The 21969-nt window shown below is 43.2% G+C and overlaps 1 non-coding gene across 1 annotated transcript; it reads right to left on the bottom strand.

Annotated features, from left to right (window-relative positions):
• Positions 1 to 1646: 1646 nt before the first annotated feature.
• Trnas-gga (transfer RNA serine (anticodon GGA)) lies at positions 1647 to 1721 on the bottom strand. Its single transcript has one exon. It is a non-coding gene; the product is annotated as a tRNA-Ser (tRNA).
• Positions 1722 to 21969: the final 20248 nt, after the last annotated feature.

The following is a 21969-nucleotide window of genomic DNA, read 5'->3' as shown; positions in this document are numbered from 1 at the left end:
GACTGACTTTGACTGTGGATATTGTATCACAGACACAGTCCGTTTGACTGTTCAGAAATGTCACAAAACCCGCCCAAGGATGTAAACAACCATGCATATGCAGCACCTATTAGACGGAGGGTTCCCGACAGCCGACCAGTCCCAGTCATTCCACCAGGAAGGAGGTACACGGCTCGTGTTGTCTGTAACTCAACCATGCGGTTCCATCGCGTCCGTATTGTTATTTTGTGCCAGAAAGGGCTCTGAACAAGGGAAGTGTCCAGGCGACTCAGAGTGAACCAAGGACATGTTCGGACGTGGAGGAGATACAGAGAGTCAGGAACTGTCGATGACATGCCTCGCTCAGGCCGCCCAAGGGCTACTACAGCAGTGGATGACCGCTACCTATGGAGTATGACTCTGAGAAACTCTGAGAGCAACGACACCATGTTGAATAATGCTTTTCGTGCAGCCACATGACGTCGTATTACGACTCAAACTGTGCGCGATAGGCTGTATGATGCTCAACTTCACTCCAAACGTCCATGGCGAGATCCATCTTTGAAACCACGGCAGCATGCAGCACTGTAGAGATGGGCTTAAAAACATGCCGAATGAACTGCTCAGTATTTGCATCATGTTCTCTTCGCCTATGAGTTTCGCATAGGCCTTCAACCAGACAAACGTTGGAGACATGTTTGGAGGCAACCCGGCGAGGCTGAACGCCTTAAACACACTCTCCAGCGAGTGCAGCAAGGTGGGGGTTACCTGCTGTTTTTGGGATGGCATTATGTGAGGCCGACATAGGCCTCTTTTGCTAATGAAGGGCGCCGTAACGGCTGTACGACACTAGAACACCATCTTCCGACCGATAATGCAACCATATCGGCAGCATATTGGCAAGGCATTCGTCTTCTTGGAAGACAGTTCGCGCCGCCATCATGCACATCTTGTAAATGACATCCTTCAGGATAACGACATCGCTAGAATAGAGTGGCCAGCGTATTCTCCAGACATGAACCCTATCGAACATTCCTGGGATAGATTGAAATGGGCTGTATGTGGACTACGTGGCCAGTCAACTAGTCTGAGGGATCTATGCCGAATCGCCGTTGAGGAGTGAAACAATCTCGATCGACAGTGCCTTGATGAACTTGTGGATAGTACGCCACTACGAATAAAGGCATGCATCAATGCAAGTGGACGTGCTACTGTGTGTTAAACGTACCAGTGCGTACAGCAATCTGGACCACCACGTCTGAAAGTCTCGGTGTATGGTGGTACAACATGAAATGTGTGGTTTTCATGAGCAATAAAAAGGGCGCAAATTATGTTTATGTTGAAACTTCCTGGCAGATTAAAACTGTGTGCCCGACCGAGACTCGAACTCGGGACCTTTGCCTTTCGCGGGCAAGTGCTCTACCAACTGAGCTACCGAAGCACGACTCACGTCCGGTACTCACAGCTTTACTTCTGCCAGTATCCGTCTCCTACCTTCCAAACTTTACAGAAGCTCTTCTGCGAACCTTGCAGAACTATCACTCCTGAAAGAAAGGATACTGCGGAGACATGGCTTAGCCACAGGCTGGGGGATGTTTCCAGAATGAGATTTTCACTCTGCAGCGGAGTGTGCGCTGATACGAAACTTCCTGGCAGATTAAAACTGTGTGCCCGACCGAGACTCGAACTCGGGACCTTTGCCTTTCCCGGGCAAGTGCTCTACCAACTGAGCTACCGAAGCACGACTCACGTCCGGTACTCACAGCTTTACTTCTGCCAGTATCCGTCTCCTACCTTCCAAACTTTACAGAAGCTCTTCTATGTTTATGTTGATTTCTATTCCAATTTTCTGCACAGGTTCCGGAACTCTGGGAACCGAGGTGATGCAAAACTTTTTTTTGATATGTGTTTAATTTTTCGCATGTAATGGCAGCGGACAACAGCTAACAAAAGGGCAGTGCGAAGTACACTTATCACCTTAATTTATGGTGCTATATCAAAGAAATAAAATTATTAAAATGTAAATATCGTCAGTTGATCACAAATCTAATATTTTACCAAAAAAATTAACTTTGCTTAGTAACTACGAAAAATGGCACCACAAAATTGTTTTCCATTGTTGCAGAGCAATCGTTCAAGAAACTTGAAGACCCTGCTTTTCCTAATACCTCTCTCTAACTGAGCATTGAAACACCGACCTGAGAACATCATGCGTTCGTAGATACACTATGCTTCAGACACAACGTTTTTCCCTATGGGTAACTAAGCGGAGCGGAAGAATTTTTATGGCTGCCGAAACGGACACACGCCGCATTCTCTACTACATTTTTCCATTTTTAATAGTAAAACGATATTAACACTATCTGGCGTTTTCGGTAAAAATATGTGATTTTCGACGAAAGATGTTCCGAGTGTCCAGAAGAAATGGTAGAATTTAATCTTATTATCTTCTATTTACCAATGAGCGGGTCATGAAAAGAAAACTTATGTACGCAGTAATGCTCAGCAAGCGGCAGAAGTTGCTGTCCCGACTGTATTTGAATGAATACTGTGCAGAGAATCTTTAGTAATCGATATGCACTGTCATTGCATTGGAAACAGCTCGATTTATCACTGTATTAGCCACAGAATGTCATACACTGTATAAAGGAGAATGAAATTAAAATGAGACACGTGGAAAAAATTAATTATTATTTCAAAAGTAATCTCCACAACTGTTAACACATTTATCCCACAGTGAGATAAGACGGTCAGTGCGTTCATAGAAAAATGTTAGCGCTTGCCTACAGAACCATGATTCTACTCAGGTGTGCACCTCTTCGTCCGAAGCATGTTGAAGGTCAAGGTGTCTTTCTTCAGGTCTCCGAAAAATGGAAATCGCATGGAGACGAACCGCAACAGTATGGCGGCTGTATAAGGGTTTCCCAGAGTAACTTAAGTCGGGACAACTTTGTTAACATGAGGGCGGGTATTCTTGTACAATAGATGGCGCATCAACATTCCTTGGCGTCCGGGCTTGATGGCGCTCTTCAGTTTGGGTGGAGTGCTTTAATTGTTGCACTGTGTTCCAGAAAATCAATCAGCAGTGGGCATTGCAGGCAAAGAAAAAGGTTATCATTGCTTACCCTGAGCTGGAGCGCAAGACATTGGATTTTTTCGAGGGAAGGGGGCATTGAATCCATGTGCTGCCACTGTTGGGTCTGACGCTTGTTCTCTGGTTCACAGTAATGACGCCACGTTGGTTAGCTCAGTCAGTAGAGAACTACTTGCCCGAGGAAGGTAAAGGTCCCGAGTTCAAGGCTCGATACGGCACACATCTTTAATCTGTCAGAATGATAATCTCGTTCTGGTATCATACCCCAGGCTGTGGCTAAATCACGTCTCCGCAATATGTTTTCTTCCCGGAGTGCTAGACTTGCACGTTTCGCAGAAGAGCTTCAGTGAAGTTTGGAAGGCAGGGATGAGGTACTGGTGGATGTAAAACTGTGACAAGGGATCGTGTGTCGTGGTTGGTTAGTTCGGGTGGTAAAGCACTTTCCAGCGAAAGGCTGAAGTTCGAATCTCGATCCAACAGACAATTTTAGTTTGCCAGGAAATTTCATCATAAATGTTGTTCTTGGAATTCAGTGTTACTGAGTATGTTTGCGTACGTTATTCATCTGTCGGGAAGTATACGTACATGCCTGCATGTGAGGGTGTGTGTGTGTGTGTGTGTGTGTGTGGAAGGGGGGGGGGGAGAGAGCCTTGATATGTGCACTTGTACAAAGAAGTCACACAGTTTTCAACGGATTGTTACTCATTTTTGTCGCACTTTCGTGAAGTCACTGCTTTCTGTGGAATTTTGGTCATAACTGTAAACACTCGCATAGGAAGGTTTTGCAATACGAGGCAACAATATGTCGGAGGAGGCTGATTGTTTCTGTGTTCTGACAATACTTGATACTTGCATCGTAGCCGCTGTGCCAGGTCTGTGGGCGCAGTAGTTCACTAGCAGGGTTAATTTTAAGCGCCTGCTATAGCATCTTGGGCACGAAGTGAGATTTGGGCGGTTTTGAGGTACAACTTCGCGCGTAATTTAAACATAGAGCAGATGACACGACGTGTGAATTGATGCCGAGAGGATAAAGAAGTTTTTAAGAGACAATCTCTGTATGTGAATAACATCGTGAAAAGTGACAAGATTTGGCTGTACTGTTATGAAGTGCCGCCTAAGACTCAAAACAAAGACTGGATCTTTAAAGTTAACGACACCAAAAGCTGTCAGAAAATCCCGATCAGTACACAAGAAAATGATAGCTGGTTTTTTCAGACTGAGTGGAAATGTGGAGCGTCTGATTTTGTACAAATAGAAGACAGACAGTCACAGGTAAGTGGTGCACTGAGCAGTTCCTGCCCAAAGTCATCCACTCTTGGAACAACCTGCGACCGGAGTCAAGAATGGACACTTAGTTCCTCCATCACGACAACGCTGCAGCTCACCGCGCCAAAGCATGCGCCGAATATTTGCGGAGTGCAGGAATGAAACATCTTGACCACCCTCCCTAGAGGCCGGACCCTACTCCTTGTGACTTTGGGCTGTTCCCGCATGTGAAAACGAAGCTGAGGGCTTAGGAAAACGAGTGTGCCTCACTTCCTACAGAAACTTGGGGGACCTGGCTTAGGGATGGCCTGCGGTGGGTCGAGAGGTGTATTCAATGTGGCGGAGATAACTTTGAAAAAATTAAATAAATAAAGCTGTACTGCAAAACTTTCAGAGTATCCTTTTCTAGCGTACCTCACCAAAGTGTTACTCGGTGAAATTTGCTAAATTCATTAAACGCTTGCAAAGAAATTCAGATCTATTAGTACTACAACTTACAACTGCACATCATACTGGTGATGATGAAGTGACTGATGTAGTGGCGCAATTTGTGGAGGTCTTTAAGAACACCCGAATTCTTAGATGGCGAGCATAGCCACCCAAGTGGTGCACGTTTGATGTAAAGATATTAGCTATGTGTTCTGAGTTGCATCCAATAGCTCTATTTTTTATGTGATTAAGACTTGGACTGACATCAGAGTTAGCCAATGTGGAGTCACCCAACTAGGAACACATCAAGTAGCACACCTAATCGTATGAATACGTTGCTCAGAGGCAAATTAACAGTGTTGAATTTCGTTAACCGCCCTGACGCACGTATTTTGCAACGCCACCGGCGAGTGCGCACCCCTTCCGGAGCATTGTTCGCTTCGGTGTGACCCCCCCCCCTCCCCCACCGCTACTGTGCAGAGTGACGCGGGGTGACGCGTCGCGAAGCGTGGCTAAGTGGATCTTGGCAAACGGGACGCCGGGGGCTTCCCCGAGCTCATCCACGTGATTAGCGAAGGAACGAATTACGCGGGCGCCCGTTAAGACTGGCTTTTAATTTCAACGCTTTGCGAAGGGTGACAAGGGAGCGCTGCTGAGCTACGTATGCTGGATGACAGCTCAATCGCTGGTTGCTCGCACGGTTCTGTGGTACAGTCATTCGGTGGCCCGAGTTTCTTTGCTAGAGGGATTAGCACGGTTCAAAGTACATTCGCCCACAGTGAACTCGTCCAGCCCATCTGACATTTATCTCACTAAATTTCGTTCCTTTCATCACTCTCGCACAGCTTTACAGTATGTACTGATGCGTAATAAGTTTCCTAGTCTATAAACTAGGAGGCAATTAAATCGTTGATCTGTCTGATGTGGTAAATCAGAAAGACACAGTCAAACAGTAGCGGTGCTATGCCGTGGAGTGTTTCACATCAAGAAATACGTAGTTCTCCAAGACAATATGGGATTAGGCCAGAATCAACAGTGCCAAAAGAAGGAATAGCCCAAAAACTTGCAAACAGGCGGGGTTTCGTGATGTGAGAGAAAACCAGGCATGTAATACTATCACTGATGATACGTTATTTCAATAAAACGAAACGCGTCTCTTGACAAAGTCACGCTATTTTTGTAGTTGCAAAGACTAAATTAAAATGCTTTCAAGAGTTTAAGTAATTGTGAAGGCATATGTGGGTGTAGTTGTAATTCTTTTCTATACTTATTGCTTAATGCAGCAAAAAATGTCAATAAGTTATAAAGCTGTAATACTTCATATCGTTTAAAGTTAATTAAAATGTGTGCCCTACACCTGAAAAAATTCGTCAATTACACTGATTTAAATCGAGTGCTAAATCAGGAATTACCTTAGCCAAACTGCTTCTTTGTTTCAATCGGCAAAGTGAGCTGTGTTCAATGCACTTTTCATTCTTCTTTGCTGGTGAAAAATGTACTAATCCGTGCTGGATAGCAACTGATGATGTTGGTGATGTAAAACTGAAGGGTCTTATTTAGTCCCTATTCGTAAGTCATGTTTGTTTTGTTGATTGTTAATAATTTCGTTGATATCTAAGATTTGTGAGATAATGGCTTGAATCGTAATGGGTATATTAGCACTGTTAATTAATTTTAAAATCTATATTAAAATCCACAAGCTGTTTTAAGCTGCATTTTCAGTGAACAGTTTTTTAGTATTTGTATGTATTGTATTAAGAAGCCAGTTCAGTATTGCGGACAGAGGTTCATAGTTGTTGGTAATGGTTAAAGTAAACGAATGGGTATGTGAGAAGTACGCTTATCCGACTGCGTGAGCGTCTTTAATTTTGTCGTGCTAACTGCATTTTTATGAAATATCATAGTAGTGAAAATAGAGATAAAGCACACAATCGTAGTTAATGTGTCCAAATGTTTTATAGGTTCTTGTGCTGATTTTTCAGACCTAGAATGACATCTTAAATGGGTTATTCGGTTCTCTCTGTAATTTTGGGACGGAGTAAGTTCTGTTTGGGTGTCGAATAATTATGTACTGTAATCCGAACAAGTAGCATAGTGATCTCAGCTGCACCTAATTAGACGAAGTGCATTTTAATGGGTTTAAAAGGTGGCGAAAGTGTTAACAAAAATGAGTGGTTGCTAAATAATAACAGGCACTCAGGTAGCGAGGTCTGACTTTCATAGCCTGGCATATTCCATCAAAGCGCAGTGACTAAAGACTGAAACTTGTTCACCATACGCTCTGTTCGACTTTTTAGCGATTATTTGCGAAAGAATAACGAAAAAGATTACCTGATGACGCTGCATGGCGATGGGAATGGTTTACGTGGGATGGAAACTCTTAACCTGACTTCCCTCTATCGCGACAAAATCTAAAGAAAGGTAAAACAATGACGTATAAACAATAACTTCAGTTAACTGGCTGCATAGTTCCTACAAAGCTGTTATTGCAAATTTTGCTGAGACGTAGTCAAAAGCTTTTCGTAATCTATCATCTCCAAGGAAGGTCGTAATTCATTGTAATTCAATTAATCTACACTGTCTTTGATGAGATTCTACAGGTACATGGTATTGTATCCACGTCTGAGCCACCTTTTTTCCTTGTCCGCACTAAAATCGGGTGTTTATTTTTAATTAGCTGATGATAAATATGGGGAAAACTTTGTACATTACTGAGAGGAGACTCATTGGCCAGTTGTTAGCAGTTCTGTAGTTTCTCGTTTCTCGTGAAGAATAGCAAGCACAGCACTGCTCCAGTTTCATAAAACTGACTTACACTGAGGTGACAGAATTCGTGAGATAGCGTTATGCACGCATACAAATGGCGGTAGTATCGCGCACACAAGATATGAAAGGGCAGCGCATTGGTGAAGTTGTCGTGTGTACTCAGGTGATTCGTGTGAAAAGGTTTCCGAAATGAATACAGCTACATGACAGGAATTCACAGACTTTGAACACGGATTGGCAGTTGGAGCTAGACGCATCGGACTTTCCGTATCGGAAGTCGTTAGGGAAACTGTATTCCGAGCTCCAAGAGCTCAAGAGTCTGCCGAGAATATCAAATTTCAGGCAATACCTCTCACCAATGAGATGAACACACTGAACAGATTCAGAAGGATGTAGGTTGCAGTAGGTACTGGGAGATGAAGAAGCTTGCACAGGATAGAGTAGCATGGAGAGCTGCATGAAACCAGTCACTGGACTGAAGACCATAACAACAACCTCTCACCATAGACAATGCAGTGGCCGACAGCCTTCACGTAACGACCAATAGCTGTTGCGTTTGCGAAGTGCTAACAGATAAGCAGCACTGAGTGAAATAATCGCTGAAATGGATGTGGGACGAACGACGAACGTATCCGTTAGGACAGATCGCCCGACATGAATCCCATCTAATATATGTGGGACACAATCGAGAGGTCAGTTCATGCACAAAATTCTGATAAGCAACACTTTCGTAATTAAGGACTGCCTCAGAGGCAGCATGGCTAAGTCTTTCTGTAGGAGATTTCCAGTGACTTGTTGTGTGCATGTTGCGACGAGTTGCCACAGTATGCCGAGCAAAAGGAGGTACGACACAGTATTAGGAGGTTTTGTAACCGCAGTGTATTATGTAGACAAGTCTCTTAAGTAACTTACCAACATCTTTTTGTGTTAGTTTACCGTTGTATTGTATCAGGTCTGTTGAAATCCCTCCTTTCATTTTCTGTCCCTATTTTGTGAACTCTGCGCACTACACTTACATTTATTCAGGAAGAATACACATTATTTACTGTAACATAATAATGGTTGTCAGTTACTATTTTAGTTGGTTGCAGCGTCACCCCTGGTATGCAATAAAGTCGTTACGTTAAGTTGGATCACTCTGATTCCATCCCATTTCAATGTGATTGTGCTATTGCAGGAAATGTGGGGTATGAAACTTCCTCGATTCAGGATTTAAGATGCAAATAAGATGCTATTACTGAATACCGAATTAATTACTATAGTAGAGCAAAGTAATTACTGCATAAACAATCATCAGGGTAAAAATGTTAACACCAGGAATAACGTTTAGACGCGTTATTTACGCGAATTCGATGCACCATCAAACTATATTTACAATACTGAATGTTAGATAAGAAGTAGTTAGGCTTCTTTTTAAGTTTTATTCCATCTAAGGCGTTTAAATTAAATGTTAAAAATCTTACTACGACCACATAATGAATCAGTTTTAAGATAGGGACTCTGTTACAGATTGATGCAATAATTGATGTCTGACATGGTTCAAATGCCTCTGAGCACTATCGGACTTAAGACCTGAGGTCATCAGTCTCCTTGTCTTAGAACTACCTAAATATAACTAACCTAAGGACATTACACACATCCATGCCCGAGGCAGGATTCAAACCTGCTACCGTAGCAGCAGCGCGGTTGTGGATTGAAGCGCCTAGAACCGCTCGGCCACAGCGCTCGGCAATTGATATCTGAATATGGTTGTCAGCGAAGTACAAAATTATCTACAATATCTATTTTCTTCTAAACTATGACATAGGTAATATTTTTTTTTTTGGGACGATCCGTTTCAGGCAGTATGTGTTGATCTTTCGCTGAAACAGGTGGCTGTCAGTTCTCACAGACTGCTACACAATTTGTTTGGAAATGCTAGCTACGCAGCGTATCCGCCATTTTTGTACAGCTGTGACGTGAACTGAGTGACAGGAATTTCTTCATTTTACAAAATAAACAGGTAATATCAGAAAAATATTTTGTTTAATTAGTAAGTTGCCACAGAATAATTCTAGCCCGCAATACAACCGCAAGCCGTGGTGCACGCAGTCTGATGTAGTTGTCAGCATCTCTGGCATGTACAATTCTTTTGTGAACATTAGCAGCTTTTTCGAACCGACAAAAACTTGACAGCTTAACTGAGCGTTTCGACTGACGACTGCACCTCGTCTCGTTGATGATGACGAGATAACAACGTCTTCAACGGCAAACAGTCTCTCACAACGATTTTTGAACTTCCGAAGTTGATCGCTGATTATGATGCCTGCAAGAAGTCCCATCCGAGAATAACATCATGGCTACATTCAGTTAAAACGACAAAACTGAAAGGCTGTGTTCTGTCATTGGTTGTTATTCTTACACTTGTTGCTGCCAGTCGGAATTATTTTCCATCTGCGACATTCAAAACAATCGCTTTTGTTTCGCGGACTAATGTCTTCTTTAGCTGGCGACGATAAGCGTTCGCCATTACAGAAATTTGTGGAAATTTGTGGTAAGTTTCAATGGGACCAAAATGCTGAGGTCATCGGTCCCTAGGCTTACACACTACTTAATGTAACTTAAACTAACTTACGCTAAGGACAACACACACACAAGCCCAAGGGAGGACTCGAACCACCGACGGAGGTAGCCGCGCGGACCGTGGCAAGGCTCCTAAGACCACGCGGCCATTACAGGAAGAGAAGCTAGCGCCCAAACAGCTCAGCGGTCGATGCTGACATCGATGAGATTTGATGCTGCCTTGGTAAATGTCGTCCTTGGAGTATTTTCTTCCATGGCAGCCCCATCGAATAGGACTGTTCTGATGACTGCCTTCTTGTGGTGTAGCTCCTTCTCTCTGCATTAGCGTAGAAAGGGCCCAGGGGTCCACCGTGAAAACAGACCTGGGTGTTGTCCCCAGTGCAAGTTCCACTGATGGTGGAGACTGCTGCGAAAGATCGATATACCTCTGCCTGAACATTTTCTTTACCTCATCACCTTTGGGGAGGAAGCTTATGGCCGATATTTCTTGTCTACACGGTCAGACATTTCTATCTGCGATAACATGCTTTACTCTTCTCTTACGACATGCCGTTTGGGAGAGGGTAGGTCATGGGCGCCTTACACAACTACCATATGAATCATATCCAGCAATCGATCACACTTTTTAGTCCGATTCTTTTCTGTTGCATATACTTTATACTTTGGCACTACGTGATGAATTCTTCTGTTGCGTTGACATCTTTTACAAGAAGTGCTAGGTATATGTCTTTTTCCGCTCCCTTCATCATATGTGAGATTTGGTCGGCTTCTCTTATATTCGGATCCACAGTATTGTAAAGAGCTAAAATACACCGATTAGCCAAAACGTTGTAACGACTTCCCACAGCTATGTTTGATGCCGCCTGGTGAAGTTGCTGGCACGTGAGGCGGTAACAGAAGTATGTACGTGGAGCAGACACGGGCGGGGGATCACCATAGTGATGATATGGCTTGCAAATGGGGGAATCCATTGAGATAAGCGACTTTGACAATGGGCAGATTATTAGTACGCAGAGCCTGTGAACGAGCATCTCGTAAACGGCGAAGCTGGTCGAATTTTCTTGTGCTACTGTCGTGAATATTAACGGAAACAGATAGATGGACAGTAAAACTACCACTAAACATTAAATGGTTGGACATTAACGACTCTTCGTAGGACGTGATGCTCAAAGGCATGTTTGCTCTGTAAAGTAGGATAGATGGTGATGTGTGGAATCTCTGGCAAAAGATCACAGTGCTAACGCACGCAGAAGTGTTTCGCAGTAGACGGTCCATCGTACTACAGCATATCACCGCTGCGTGTTTATTTGTCGACCCAACGACATCGACAATTCCGACTGCAGGGGGCACGGAACCATCAACATACGGCCGTCGATCAACTGAAACGTTTAGGCTCTTCGGGTGAAACACATTTTCGCTACACTAGGTCGATGGTCGTCTCCACGAACGCTGTTACGGAGATGAACCGCGGATCGAAACGTGCAGCGCGCCACGGACGCAGGCTGGCTCGTTGGTTGGTTGGTTTTGGGGGTTGAGGACCAGACAGCGAGGTCATCGTTCCCATCCGAGTAAGAAAGGATGGGGAAGGAAATCATCCGTGCCATTTCAAGGGAACAATCCCGACATTTGCTGAAGAGATTTTGGGAAATCACGGAAAACCTAAATCAGGATGACCGGACGCTGGTTTGAACTGTCGTCCTCCCATATGCGAAATCAGGCTGACGGAAGCAGTATTAAGCTATGTCAGACTTTATCCTGCGCTTACATGGGACCTGTGGTAGCAATCGAAGACAGCCTGACAGCTGTGAACCACCTATATCGTTTCATGCTTGATTTCTCCTCCGACGGATATTGCATCTTGTACCAGTATAACTATCAGTCTATTGGACACAGAGACCGAGTGAGGTGGCGCAGTCGTTAGCACACTGGACTCGCATTCGGAGGACGGCGGTTCATACCCGCGTCCGGTCATCCTGATTATGGTTTCACACGGCCGATTCCCTTTCCCATCGTTCCCTAATCCGAGCTTGTGCTCCGTCTCTAATGACCTCATTGTCGACGGGACGTTAAACACTAACCTCCTCCTTGTCCCCGGAGGCAGAACCATCCCAATGTGGTTTGAGGAGCATTATAATAAACTCATGTTGACGTCTAGACGCCCGAAATTCTCCTGATGTAAATGCCATAGAACCCATCTGGACCGCTGTCGTAAGCAGATCAGCTACCTGTTATTCAATCGAATTACGTTACCTGTGAGTAGATATCTAATGCCACAAAACTTCCACAAACCTACGAACAAACTACCGGATCCCTGATATTCAGAATCAGTGACGTATTTCGTTCTAAAGACGGACAAACAAGTTACTAAGAGGATAGTCATAATTTTTTCGCTCATCAGTGTATTCTGTATGTAACGTTTTGTCGTCCCGCCATGATGTTGGGTCCTGTTCTTCAATTGCTGTTGATTGTCAGCATACATTTTCTTCAACTCGGCCTCGAATTCGCCCCAGCTCCAGCACGTGACTTCGGCTCACCTGTTGTATGTGGCAGCTCGGTCGAATTCTTTGTGCCACTTCGTCGGGTCCTGACCAGATTCTTGCGAAAACACTGGCGGATGCCTAATAAGCAGCTGACTTACTGTCGCCTTAGAATCCACTGGTATCTTGAACATAAGGATCTTTGGAACGATCTACTGCTTGTATTGCAGTCTCTGTCAGTGTAGGCGACGGCTTTTAGATGGCCTAACTGGAGCCACGGTGATCTGGCGTTTCCCTCAATCAATTTCACGTCTAACAAGAATCAGATCCAAACCTGGACTACACAGACGAGTGAAAGCAAAGAGAGGACATGGTTAGTGTGACGCCAACCAGGTTATACATAGTGCTATGTCATAAGTTGTTTGTGGCATTAGGCGTTTCAAAAGCTGAAGAATGTCATGATTACCACCAGTAGGTGCTCATGAAATTCCTTTACTCAACAACCAGTTTCGGTCCACGGACCATCATCTGGTTCATAAAAGCATTTAGAACATTATATTAAACGACATAACCAGGAGTTAATGCTGACTGTTGACGTAGTATGAATGAGTGCACTGTGTGGCACATATTGTAATTGATGATTCATTTTGTATTATTATATGATCACAGTGAAGGATTTTATTATGTGACGCTGATAATGTTATATCGCCTAGTATGACGTTGTAAATGCTTTTATGAACCTGTTGGTGGTCCTTCGACCGAAACTGGTTGTTAAATGAACAGGTTTTGAGACGCCTGTGCTATCCAATAGCTAAACAATCACATGAATGGTGCAGCTGCTACATAACATGTCTCCAGCATGTGGTAAAAGCTAAGATGCGTAATCACAAAGGAATGAGGGCCAATAATTTAAAATTTTGGAAGGATAATGGAGCACTGGAAGCGCTGAGTACCAGCGCCAAAACCAGATTTTCATTTAAATAAAACTTAAGGCTTTGTAACCCTTATGTAAGACATCGACGGAAGACTTCTTAACTCTTATGTAAGATATCGAGTGTATAATATCTGAAATCATTACTTTATTTCACTTTGAGATGCATATAAACATATTTCTCAGGGTTTTTTTAAAACAAAAATCTGTTATCTGACAGTATTCTGTGAATGTCATTTTCAAATCCATATGTTTTTTTTTTTTATTTTATCTGTACTACATTACAGTGAATGTTACTGATTCGCATATAGGGAATGTAGTATAGCATGTAGCACAAAAATGGAAGTAAGTCCCTCCATAACGCAAAGATTTAGGCGCTAATAGAAGAATGTGTGCAGAATGGGTCACGGAGGGCCATAAAAATCGACGATATGGGTCACGTCGCACCATGCAGACCACCCACCCAAGAAGATCGACACGTCATCCTAACGGCACTGCAAGACATACACTACTGGCCATTAAAATTGCGCTACGGTCGCAGGTTCGAATCCTGCCTCGGGCATGGATGTGTGTGATGTCCTTAGGTTAGTTAGGTTTAAGTAGTTCTAAGTTCTAGGGGACTAATGACCACAGCAGTTGAGTCCCATAGTGCTCAGAGCCATTTGAACCATTAAAATTGCTACACTACCAAGATGACGAGAAATTTAACCGACAGGAAGAAGATGCTGTGATGTGAAAATTATTAGCTTTTCAGAGCGTTCACACAAGGTTGGCTGCTGTGGCGACACCTACAACGTGTTGACATGAGGAAAGTTTCCAACCGATTTCTCATACACAAACAGTAGTTGACCGGCGTTGCCTGGTGAAACGTTGTTGTGATGCCTCGTGTTAGGAGGAGAAATCCATCACATCACGTTTCCGACTTTCATAAAGATCGGAATGTAGCCTATGGCGATTGCGGTTTATCGTAGCACGACATTGGTGCTCGGGTTGGTCGAATGCAATGACTGTTAGCAGATTAGGGAATCCGTGGGTTCAGGAGGGTAATACGGAACGCCGTGATACATTCCAATGGCCTCGTATCACTAACAGTCGAGATGACAGGCATCTTATCCGCAAGGCTGTGCAGCCACGTCTCGATCCCTGGGTCAGCACATGGGGACGTTCGCAAGACAACAACCATCTGCACGAACAGTTCGATGACGTTTGCAAAATAATGGTTCTAATGGGTCTGAGCGCTATGGGACTTAATATCGAAGGTCATGAGTCTCCTAGAACTTATAACTACTTAAACCTAACTTACCTAAGGACATCACACGACGTTTGCAGCAGCATGGACTATCAGCTCGGAGACCATAGCTGCGGTTACCCTTGACGCTGTATCAAGACAGGAGCGCCTGCGATGGTGTACTCAACAACGAACCTGCGTGCACGAATGGCAAACGTCATTGTTTCGTATGAATCCGGGTTCTGTTTACAGCATCCTGATGGTCTCATCCGTATTTGGCGACATCGCGGTGAACGCACATTGGAAGCGTGTATTCGTCATCTCCGTACTGGCGTATCACCATGCCTGATGGTATGCGGTGCCACTGGTTACACGTCTCGGTCATCTCTTGCTCGCATTGACGGCACTTTGAACAATGGACGTTACATTTCAGATTTGTTACGACCCGTGGCTCTACCCTTCATTCGATCCATGTGAAACCCCACATTTCAGCAGGATAATGCACGACCGCATGTTGCAGGTCCTGTACGGGCCTTTCTGCTTACGGAAAATGTTCGACTGCTGCCCTGGCCAGCACATTCTCCAGATCTGTCACCAATTAAAAACGTCTGGTCAATGGTGGCCGAGCAACTGGCTCGTTACAATATATCACAATACGCCAGTGACTATTGATGAACTGTGGTATTGTGTTGAAGCTGCATGGGCAGCTGTATCTGTACACGCCATCCAAGCTCTTTTAGACTCAATGCCCAGTCGTATCAAGGCCGTTATTACGGCCAGTGTTAGTTGTTCTCGGTACTGATTTATCAAGATCTATGCACCCAAATTGGGTGGAAATGTAATCACATGTCAGTTCTAGTGTAATATATTTGTCCAATGAATACCCGTTTATCATCTGCAATTCTTCTTGGTGTGGCAATTTTAATGGCCAGTAGTGTATCTGCGTTCTCCTCTTCTCTGGCGTAACATTGGAACAGTGTACCACATCGTAAACTATCAGGGGTGACAGTCCGTCGCCGTTTATTGGGGCATGGGTTATGTGCGCGTTGTCCACTTCTCCGCCTATCTTTGACGAATGTGCAGAACCATGTTAGACGGCAATGGTGTATGAAACGACGTCACTGTGGACAGGAATAGCATAAGATAGTGTTTTACGAAGAATCCAGGTTATGTTTCTTTGAAAATTATGCTTGCATTTTGGTTTATCGCAGACGGGGTAGCGGCATAGCAGTGACTGCATTCGCAGAAGACATACAGTGGCAGCTCGAGGCCTTATGGAGTGTGGTACTATTGGGTACAGCAACAAATCACAGTTGGTGTGTGTTCAGGGCACTGTGACCAATATGACCTTCTTGAATTGCATCTTGCGATCCGTAGCCATCCACTTTCTGTACAACAGCACGGATTAATTTTTCATCACAACAATTCACGATCACATATTGCTGCACGAACATGAGCCTTCTTGGTGCCAGAGGATATCAGCTCTTCGCCCTGGCCCGCCAAATCCTGAGTTGTAGCCAATCGAAAATGTGTGGGATATGTTGACACGAGGGTGCAGCGCTGTAACCCATTGCCGACCACCCCAGATGAACTTTGGAACCAAATGAATGCATCATGGATGGCTATACCATAGGACGCGCCTTATAGATGTCGAGGCCGTATCGAATGAAACAAATTATCAGGGCGCATGGCAGGCCCTGTCCCTGCTAACAACAGGACACTTGCTGAACGGAGGTGTATGAAATGCTAATCATTTCTGCAGGATATATTAATGTACATGTCGTACGAATACGAATGTCCTATCACCAGTCAAGGTGTACTTTTCTTCTGAACACGAGTGTATAAAAGTTCTCAAAAGAGGAAGTGACTGCTATACTGTTTACAGGCCTTAACCGCTTAAAGGCCTAGCGTACATGTGTAAAAGGTATGTATCCAATTTGTTTGTTCGTTTTTATGTATATATGTTGTCAATGTCTGTCCTCGCATGTATTTCGCAGAATGAAAATTATTGGTCATAATAGTTCAGAGATTCCTAAAAATGGCTCTGAGCACCATGGGACTTAACATCTGAGGTCATCAGTCCCCTAGAACTTAGAACTACTTAAACCTAACTAACCTAAGGACATCACACACATCCATGCCCGAGGCAGGATTCGAACCTGCCACCGTAGCGGTAGCGCGGTTCCAGACTGAAGCGCCTAGAACCGCTCGGCCACACCGGCCGGCCAAAGATTCCTACAAATTTTAGTCAATATATCGTTAAATTGTCACTAGAAGTTTGTTAAATGTTTGTGTATTTTATGTTTGCAGAGAGTGTGCAGTTAAAAAGTTAGCTCTGTAATACGTGTTCTAATTTTTAACTCATGCACGAGACGAAAGGAAATCTAATCGGATACACAATCGGTTATCTGAAATCCTCTCAAAGAGGTAGCACTTTTGGGTATATTTATTGATTTAAGTATCCCCCTATTTATAGTATTGTAACTTTCTTATACCACTACACAAAAATGGAGCTCATTTATGGGACAGCTTAGAACAGGTGAGCAAACTGTTCCGATGGGGTAAAACACCAGCTGTGCATCAAGATTAGGCGATAAATGAAGGGGAAATTCAACGGAAAACAACAAAACGAAGGGATGAAAAGTCTTGAAGATTTTACTCTCGTTTTAGTACTTATTGAAACAAAAGGTCAGATATTATTTTGTCCATTTTGTTTCACATCCGAATATCTGAAAGGTTACTTCTCAGGAAAATGAAACACGTCTAGGCACCATTGTGTGGTATTTTGGTATAAAGGCCCACTGTATATGTAATAACATTCAAAGTTTTCGAAAAGAAAATTAAAAAACTAGAAAGAGCTCGAAGTACTCAGAAATTTTTTAATTCAAGTGGCTTGTACGCTGTTGGTAGTTTTCCGGAGTAGATGAGGTAGAAATGATGCGTTTCACTTCGTGATTTAAATCTCCTCCTTGTTTCGGGATCTATCTCTTACTTCGAGACATTCTGCTGCACAACTGCTCATCCTGCAGTAGTGTTACAACGACGGTCCACAATACATCAGTAAGAATCCACAGGTAGAGCCAACTGTAAGAATTTGACATGACAGTTCAGGCAGTCAAAGGGATGGAATGATGAGGAGCCATCGTATCAGCTTCAGGTGATGGTCACTGCCAGACTGGAGGCAGTTCATCTCTTGGGCGGCATGTGTAGTTTGTAAGCTACCTACTGTAGTTCACAGACCGCGACAATAATTTCTGACCCCAGCTTTGACATCGAGAACGCTGAGAAAAGAACGATCGAGAACAATTTTTCTTTTATATATGTTTTTTTTTTTTTATCATGTCGTCCATAGCGATTCCTCGTGTTCGAATCTGCAATAATTACACAGCATGAGTAGTAGCGGAATCTACTTCGCCAGTAGCATTGTCACATCACCGGCAAGCTATATCAACGAGGTTTTGCACTGAAGGGACTCAATACACTACTAAACAATTGTCAGCCAACGTCCTCGCAGTTACTGTATGCCATCTCAATTTCTTACGTTCTCCATTGAACAAGCTACATACAATACAAGGTGAAAGGAAAGGAACATTTACCAGTACCCAACCCATGTGGCCGTATGGTTGTATGGAAATCCTGCACCTCCCTTCCCATCATCCATACCGCCTCTTCGTTCATTGTGGAAAATGTAAGCTTTTAGTTCGGCTCGAGCACTGTAAAATTCTGGCACTTGTTAAAACAAACTCTACATCTTCCATACAAGTATTTGGCACAGACGGGTCATCCACTGGATATATCGAGTTATCAAGCAACAACTGCTTCAGTAGCAAAAGGCAAAGACTTCCATGACAAATGATTGTTTGTAGATGAGCACTAGGGATCTATGTAGACTGATTATATTTAGGAAGAGGAAGACCAGCAACTAGGACACGCACAGTCAGTGACAGCGTAAATGGTGTTTTACTCCTGAGACAAATGTCTATCTACCTATCTATATCCGAATCCCGCTCCAGCTACTGCTGGGTCTGGGTGCTAACGAGTCCTCTCCATTTGGCTCGGTCCTCCCAACACTTTTCTTCCTCCACTTGCTGCCAGGTCACACCTCTCCTTTCAACACAGATTCTCACTCCCATTTTCCGACGTGTTCTTGGGCGCCCTCTACGTCTTTTCCCATACATCTTTAGTTCTTCCTTAATTTTGGGGAGTCTCAGCCCATGCATCCTCTTAACATGTCCATACCATCTTAATCTCTTTCTTTCAATTTCTTCTCTCATACTTTCTTGTTTGAGGTCCTTTCTAATCTCTACATTCCTTACTCTGTCCATTCTTGTTTTTCCCTTAACTGCTCTGAGAAATTTCATTTGCCCTGCATGCAGTCTGCTCCAGTCCCTTTCTGTCATTGTCCATGTTTCTCCACCATAGGTGACGATAGGGATGTAATAATTCTTATACATAAGGAGTTTTGCTCTTTCTGAAACCTCGTTATTCCAGATCAGATGTTTTATTGTTTGGTAGAAATTGCCTCCCTTCTGTAACCTCCTATTAATTTCGTTAGTTATTCTTCCATCCCTAGATATTTCACATCCTAAATAAGTGAAACTTTCTACCACTTTGAGGGGTTCTCCATTCAAGGTAATATTTCCATTGATTCCTTTCTCTCTTCCAAATACCATTACTTCACTCTTATCATTATTTATTTTTAATCCACACCTTTTCATTATTTCCTTCCACGCATCAAGCTTCAGCTGTACATCTACCTCTTTATCACCCCATATTACCATATCATCTGCAAAAATCATCTTTTTGTCCTTTTCTTTCACTATATCTTTGACTGCCCTATTCATCACAACATTAAAAAGCGCAGGATATAGAATAATTCCTTGCTTAAGTCCTTGTCTTATTTCGAAGTATTCAGAGTTCCCCAAAGGTGTTCTAATTCTACAATTGTGGCCTATGTACATTGTCTTTAAAACATTAGTGTATCCATCTTCTATATCTATGTTCTTCAGTTCTTCGAAGAGTCTTTCCCTGTCAACTGAGCAATATGCCTTTTCTATGTATAAAAACCATTATCACCCTTTTGTTATACTCCCAATTTTTTCCATCAGTTGACGGATAGAAGACATCAGGTCGATCGTGCTCCTTCCTTTGCTAAACCCATGCTGTTCTTCACTCAGCTCCTTTTCTATCTTTTCACTTATTCGATTTAGTAAAATTCTTTCAAAAATCTTGGCTGTATGACTCATGAGGGTTATTCCTCTGTAGTTTTTACAAAGTCTTTTATTGCCTTTCTTGAAGATGGGAACAATGTCCAGTCGTCAAGTATTTTACTATTTCTCCACACACTTGATAGTACTCTATACAGCCACTGCATTCCCACTGGACCTGCTGCTCTTATCATGTCCACTGATACTTCATCTGGTACAGGGGCTTTCGCCCCATTCATCTTCTTCACAGCTTTTTCCATTTCTTCCCATGTAATTTGTCCTAATTCTGCTTCCCAGCTTCTCTCAATTTCTCCATTATTTGTTGTTTCCTCATGTACCTGCTCCTCAGCGTTTAACAGCTTCTTAAAATGTTCTTTCCAGAGATCTTTTATATTCCCTGGATCTTCAATAATGGTACCATCCTCTGTCTCCATCTTTACTGGTACTTCAGAAGCCTTCCTTTTATTTTTCATCATTTTATAGAACATTTTCTTATTGCTCTTCACATATTCTTCAAGTTTTTTTTGTAAACTCTTCCCATGCCTTTGTCTTTGCTGTTTCCACTATTTCTTTGCACTTCTTCTTTTCCTCTATATATCTTTTATGGTCTTCGTCACTTTTAGTTTTCCACAATTTTCTCCATGCTCCATTTCTTTCTTCTAACTGCTTGGATTGTGGTATCATCCCACTAATTTGTCTGTCTTATTTTTTTCCTTTCCAGATGTTCTGCCACATACTTTTTGTGCTGCTTCGACTAAAGTGTCTTTGAATAAACTCCATTCTTTTCCTACATCGCAGAAGACTTCTTTTGGAAATTTTTGTGTTATTAATTCTCTGTACTTTTCAGCACATCCACTCTCCTTCAATTTCCAATCCCGTATCCTCATCACTTTCTTCTGTTTTCTATTTTTCACACACTGATTCATTTTCCATTGTCCCACCAGTAATCTATGGTCTCCATCTGCACTCACACTTGGAATTACCTTCAGATTTGTTACTTTCTCTCCCCATTCCCTGTATGTATCTGAAACAATTTCTGAATTTGCTGAAAATGTATGAAGTATACTCTGGCGTAAACCTCCACTATTGTGAAAGAGCTGCGTACTGATAGATAAGGTTTAAAATAGCGTCGACGGTGATGTCGTTAGAGACAGTGCACAAGCTCAAGTAAGACAAGTATGGTGAAGGAAATCAGCTGCGTACTTCGAGAATCAAACATATCTGTCCTCACCTTAATGTGTTCTGGACAACAATCGGAAACATAAATGTGGATGAGCAGATGATTGCTACCACCTAGCTCGTTTCGAATGCGAGTCCACTTCTTAACCATGAAAAGGGTTCAGATCCATTTCTGGGTATCCGTGATTCACATAATGAAGGATATTGGGAGGCCTGCTTAAAATTCACAAAGCCGATTCCTTTCCCTGCCCTTCCCCAATCTGACCTTAGTCTCCATCTTTAATGTCCACTTCGCACACCGGAATCTACAAATATCCCGATAATGTTCATTACGCAGTATTCTTCAAAAAACAAAAGGAAGATAACGAGTGCACAAGGGAAGTAAGAGATCCGGTCGTGACGTTCTTTCAAGGGACTAACACAGCATTCGTTGTATGTGATTTAGGTAAAATTTAAAATGACCAAAGGACGTGTCTTTGTCCCGCTCTTCCGAAGTGGGAATCGAGTACGTGAACGTACCCAGAAGTATAAGATAGAAAAGTAATTTTGCTTCGGGTTAGTTACTGACGTTAGAGTGGTGAGATGCTTAAACCTCTCTCACAGGTCAAGGCGAGGCTAGCGACCCTCATTTAGAATGAAGCTGCTGCAGCGCACATAATTAATTCGTGACCGCAAATAAACTTTTCTGATTTAAACTGTGTGGCAGGGCGTCGCACCACACGCCACCTAGAGTGCGTGGATTCCGACCGCGGGCAAGACTTTGACATACTGCGTGACCACACAGAGCTCTGAGGCACGGGTGAAACGAAGTTTTGAACTGTAAAAGATGTTTCATTTGTAATCAGCACGGC

Source organism: Schistocerca gregaria, chromosome 5, assembly GCF_023897955.1.
Source record: "Schistocerca gregaria isolate iqSchGreg1 chromosome 5, iqSchGreg1.2, whole genome shotgun sequence".
NCBI classification, from domain to species: Eukaryota; Metazoa; Arthropoda; class Insecta; order Orthoptera; family Acrididae; genus Schistocerca; species Schistocerca gregaria.
This window is presented reverse-complemented; position numbering and strand designations above follow the sequence as displayed.